Here is a 6,000-nt window from a genome sequence, read left to right as displayed (position 1 = left end):
TGCTACGGAATACTTGTTGGAACAACTCCAGCAAACGAAAGTTTTCGACTGAGCCGAAACCACAGCTTCAGCTTGGCAGCCAGGGCATGTCAGCGAAATTCTGGTTGCACATAGGCTAATAGATTTGCTGTTAGGAAGCTCGTCTGGGCTTGTTGCAGCCTTTTCCTTGACCAGTTGTTGGTAACCTTCGGTGTGCTTGACTTGATGTTGGCGTTGTTTTCAGAGTTGAAGTCCGGGGAGTTCTTATCAGCATCGTTTAGAATGCTGCTTACGGCTGTTGTAGAGTGTGGATTGTTATCAGCGTTGTTGACGCCAGCGCTAGATTGGGGGTATCTGCGTTATCGTTTGTCTCTCCGTGTGCTTTGGCTTGCTTGTGCTCTTCTTGTCTTTTTACTAGCCGAGGAAAATCTTTTTGACGTTTGGGACAGTTTGCTTGTTTGTGACCTTTCTCGTCAGAATACTTGCAAGTGAACACTTGCCCATGATATGTTACGTAAAATTCACAGTCCGCCATCCCAATATAACTTGGTAAAGGGTTTTCTTCCACGTCCGTTAAATTCATTGTCAAGATTCTCATTCCGGTTAGCAACCCAACCTTGTCCTTCCTGTGTGTCACCTTTTCATCTTTTATGCGCATTAAATATTATTTTGTTGTGGCTCGCACCAACACGGTCTTCTTTTGTGCCTGACTGTCGCGTAGTGGTGCAAGTTGTATTCCTGTTTTTGTGTAAAAGGAGGTATATTTGTTACACGGAAGATTATTCTTGGTGAGTTGCGTTGTGTATAATATGGGTTTGCAGCCCTGGTAATATGTCAATATGTAAAATAAATTTACTACGATGACACAAGTAGTCAGTTCGCCCAGCAATAACGAATTTGTGTATATGATAATGTCTTTTATGTAGTATTTACACGTATATGATAATGTCTTTTATGTAGTATTTGCTCTTGTATTGCAGTGCCTTTTCTTTGAACCTTTAGAGCGTGGTAAACATCGCTCTTTCTTGACTACATTTGCCTAAACCAGGGGTCGGCAACCTGCGGCCCGCGGGCCGGATCCGGCCCGCCGATGTAATTCGTCCGGCCCGCTGCCTCTTTGACATATAAGACTGCAGTCCATTTCACATAGTTTTCGACTATTTTAACTACGTTTTAAGTGCAAAACAAATTTGCGCTTCGCGCAATCATCATTCTACGTCTGGTTTGTTTACGTTTTGATGCTGTCTTATCACCTAGATCCGCGTTTCTTTACCGTTGCGCTGTGGAAGGCAGCCAAGTGCGTTACGGAAAAACAGAAAACGTATTCAAAATATTGAACATATATGATTTAACATTTTTTTTATTTTCGGCAATGTAATAAAAGCAAGAAATTTAAACGAAATGCCGGTATATACAAAAAAAATCGCGCTCGCTTCGCTCACCAGGTGTGCCCTGACTTAGAAAGGCTAACAAACCCTAAGCTGGTTTAACTTTAAATGTTATCGCGTTCCCTCAGAGTAGTTTTTCAATAGTAGTATGAATGACGACGTGTGAATTAGAGTTTTAAAAAAGACAAACGCTTTTTTTCGTGCATTGCACCAACACTTTACTGCCTCCTTAAAAATGTGATTAAACACGTTTTTAAGTGCTAAAAAGATTCGAGGCCAGCCTAATTCACAGTTGTTTTAATATGAAAATATCACAATTCTTAGTTATTTTTTGTGCGGCCCGCAGAGACCTTTCTGAGTTTGGTTTTGGCCCGCGACTAGAAAAAGGTTGCCGACCCCTGGCCTAAACTCTTAGTAGGTTTACGTTTATGCGTGTGACGTCACAAGCACAACGAGACCTTGTTGTTTAGGCGTTTACAATGTACAGTGATTTACGCTGATTGCTCGACATTTTCCAATTTCCCCCAAATAGTTGGTGAGCATAATATTTAAAATCGAACCTTGGGTTCGTTAATTGTATTTGACACATTGCCTTTTGTGTAGAAACCGTCTCCTTCGTGTACTTTACCAGCTTCTTTGACTCTTTCCTTATTTCAACAATAATCTTCAAATCCAAACTATGTGTTATTGTTTATTTAGTGTCTGAAATAGGAGACGCGTAAAGAATTTAGCCTCATATAACGTTCTGCGCATAGACCGGGGCGCATACAACGAACGTTATAGTGCTCCTCGCATAGGCATCACCGGTGTGCCCCAATCATTAAATTGCACAGGCGTCCATGTGCCTATTGCGGATTCCTGCCTCGTAGCTTTGATTCAAACCCTCCAGCAGAGCAAACGGAACGGGTATTGGCTGGGATACGCCGGAGTTGGATTTTTCACGAACTGCACTTTTTGAAGCCTTGTAAACTTCCCAATTCTTCTTTAAGAAGATTTGGAAAATCCGTGTAAATCTTCTTGCATTCTGCTTGAAAATATTTGCATGATTCAATTACAGACACTGATCTAGGGAACAACTTAGTGGTTCCATACATTGCTGTCTAAAGAAATCTTCAATTCACGAATGGAATCTCTTCCCAGAATGTTTAAATTGCATAGCTTCGTTACGTTAAACGTGGGTATGCTGCTGGTGGCATCTGAGTTTGGAACATTGACCTTCAAACGACAGTAACATAATATTAGGAGAATGCCCGGAAAGCATTAAGCTTCGGCCGCCCAATACTTCTCTTTGTTGAAACTTCTATCGTTGAACGATTTGAAGTCGACGAATAGTGTATAAATCATTTTTGGCATAAGCTGGCAGTCAAGTGATGCCACTGACCTTACGCTCGAAATCTGCGTCTTCTTACGACATACTGCTTACAAATGTCCTTTTGCACTTTAAAAATTACACCTAAAGTTTTTTAAAAAAACGACAGGTTGTTGCAAGATGTCAGGTTTCCCGTACACTTTAACAGTTCTTTTCGCGTATCTTGAAAACCTAAATTGCATGGTTTCTTGTGGCTCTTACGCTTGTTTACAGAAGGTTCCATTTCTGCCACGAAAACAGTTTCTTTGGCAACCCGAGCAGAATCTTACGTCTCCGTGGCAATCTGTATTGCCCGCGAAAAACAAATATTGCCACTCTTTACCTTGAATACAGCTTTCAGCATAGCCTCATTGCCGACGGAACAGATAAAACGTTTCTGTAATGCTTCGTCCAATGCAATAGCGACATCACTATACTTTTCCTACTGTTTGATTTCGCAGAAACGGGGATGCGAACTTTTTTTCACATTGTGCGAAAACATGTGAAAAACTGAGCGGACTTTTTAAAAAGCCTTTGAAAAGTGCGTAATTTGGTATGCCGGTTGTAGTGCAACCTGCCTCTAAACAACCTTCTGAGTCACCCTTAAGATTCCATATGTTACCTAGACCAGGAGTCGGCAACCTTTTTTGCACTGCGGACCTGTTTAAAACTAAAGTTTTGTCGCGGACCACCCTAAAAAAAACAAATGTTCAGTTATGGAAATTTATTACAACTTTTTTTAATGCTATCTTTATGCTTGTTGTGCCGCAAAGAGATGCTCCCATCTAGAAATTATTCAACTTGCTGAAACCCGAGGGCGGCATCCAGCCCATCAAGCACTTTAATTTAACCCAGCCCGCGGCTTATTTCAATAAAACTTTTAGGCCTTTTCGTTTTTTCTTAAATTGCACTTGTATATCATTATTACCAATTCCTATACTCTTACCAGCTTGTCAAAATAAGGATATTTAAAGCATTCTTTCAAAAGAAATCACACTTATTGCATGCACAAGCCATGTATAACATTATAATAATGTATTTTAGACCCCATTTTTGACCAGGCCCTACACGAGACTTTAAATAGTTAGCCTACGTAATATAAAAACGAAAAAAATATAATGGCAATATGAAAAAGTACGAACCTGAGACCGACACCTGAAAAGTATAGGATAGACATAGGTACGTACTGCATATACAAGGCTTGTCAGATTGGCTTTTTTGACAACATGGTTGATGTCTGAAAAATCGTTAGGCTTTTTGGCCTTTTCTATCATTTTTTTGAGTCTAAAACTATAGAGGCTGAAGTTAATTAATATGCATACGCTTTGCGAAACTTTTCCTGCTTAAATATCAAAATAATAATTATTTTATCATGGGACATATAGTTTATAAACATTGTTTCCATGATATTCTATTGCACTTTAAGGTGAGAACGCTTATTTTAGCCCATTTTTCGATATACCGTAAGTACTAAAAGTTAAATTTTGTAATAAAAATATGCATTTTTGGATGTTGTGAACGTGCTATGTAAATCATATGGCAACAGCACAATAGTTGTTTTGAACCTCACGAGAGCTCGATACTAATTGTGTGTTTTTATTATACCAATTAACCATGGAGTGCATTAAAACGAAAGTGAATGTGTTTTAAATATAAATGTTGTTTTAAATATTTGACTTTTTACCAGGCTTTTACGCAGTGGTGGGATTCAAATTTTTTGTCGGCCGGTTTTATAACAAAAAGTCATATTTTTCGGGAAATAATTAAAGTAGTTACAAGAACAGGATGCAACCCCAGGTTCCAGGCAATGTTGCGAACTGCGAACCGGCTGAATCTCATCACTGCTAACAGCCAGTCAGCCACACTAAAAAGCAGCAGTCGTGTCATGACTTGTACTTAATTAACACAATGTATGACTGTTACGTGCGACCTTGAACATTGTACGTTTTGAAAAAAAAAAAAAACATGTGAGCTACTTGGATCTCAGAAATCAATGTATGGAATAAGATGCAAAAATTCATTAACAGTAACCAGTAATGCTAATCGGTTCCCGGATCTCATAATATTCCGCGAGACGGTTCTATAGAACCGGTGCGAACCGGCTGAATCCCACCACTGCTTTTACGTACAGTTCGTGTTTACACAAAATTTTAATCTGGCAACCCTGCTACGGACCGGTAACAAACTCCGCGCGGACCGGTACCTGTCCGCGGACCGGCGGTTGCCGACCACTGCCCTAGACCAACGAGGCGTTGTGTATTCAATCCCCTGTGCGGATTGTAATTTGGTATATATCGGGGAGACCGAAAAGTCGTTCAAGACTCCCGAAAAAAAAAACAAAGGGATGTTGCGAACAACGACGCAAAAAAAGTCTGCACTTTCAAACCACGCAATAACCCGGCCAACATATTGAAATGTCGTCGAGATTATCTACAAATAAAAAAAACAAGATGTCATAAGGAAAATAAATATTTGAAAAGTACATAAATACATATAAACAATACATGCATATTGCATGCACAAGCCATGCCAGAATAGCATAAAATGCGATGTGCAAAAATGCCTTATTTGCTTTATGTTAGAGCAGTGGTCAGCAAACTATTTTCGTCGCGGCCCATAGTACTCTTTTCAGGGCTATTGAAAGCCCACTACGTAAAACCACTAGGAAAACAGTGGCGGATATAGGATATTTGATTTATAGCATGTAAAACATACTATAAAACGAAGAATATACGCTCGAAGCGCGAAAAAAAAATAGTTCGACATGCTCTCAGATACACATTTGGAAAATAACCTAAACGGGCAAACACAAAAGAAAAACAAATAGTTCGACAGGCTCTCAGAACCACATTTGGCACGTGAGCCTTTCCAAGCTGAGCCAATTTAAAAATTCTATGACACATCAACTTTTAAAATAAAGTGGCATGAATGTAGGGCTGCCACACGCGGACCACAACCAAATGATAACACTAAACTATTCAAATGTAACTCGCGGCCCACTAAAAATGACTCTGCGGCCCACGTCGCACAGTTTGACGACCACTGGACTAGAGGCTATTCGTTATAATTGTTTTCTTATCGTGTTGTTCCTCTAGTTTGTTCTTTCATTTTTCTTCGTGTTTTCTCGTATATTGTGCTAGTAGCGTTCGGTGTCACTCACCAGGTAAAAAGCAATTTGAATAGGTTGCCGAAAAGTCGGTTAACAATTACTAATACCAGAGGAGCTGTGTTCCATTATAATAAATATTATGCCTGGTAGGAACAGTTTATATAAACTAGTTCAAT

The sequence above is a fragment of the Ascidiella aspersa genome, chromosome 6 (assembly GCF_963924565.1).
Source record: "Ascidiella aspersa chromosome 6, kaAscAspe10.2, whole genome shotgun sequence".
NCBI lineage: Eukaryota > Metazoa > Chordata > Ascidiacea > Phlebobranchia > Ascidiidae > Ascidiella > Ascidiella aspersa.
Note: the sequence above shows the minus strand (reverse complement) of the source record.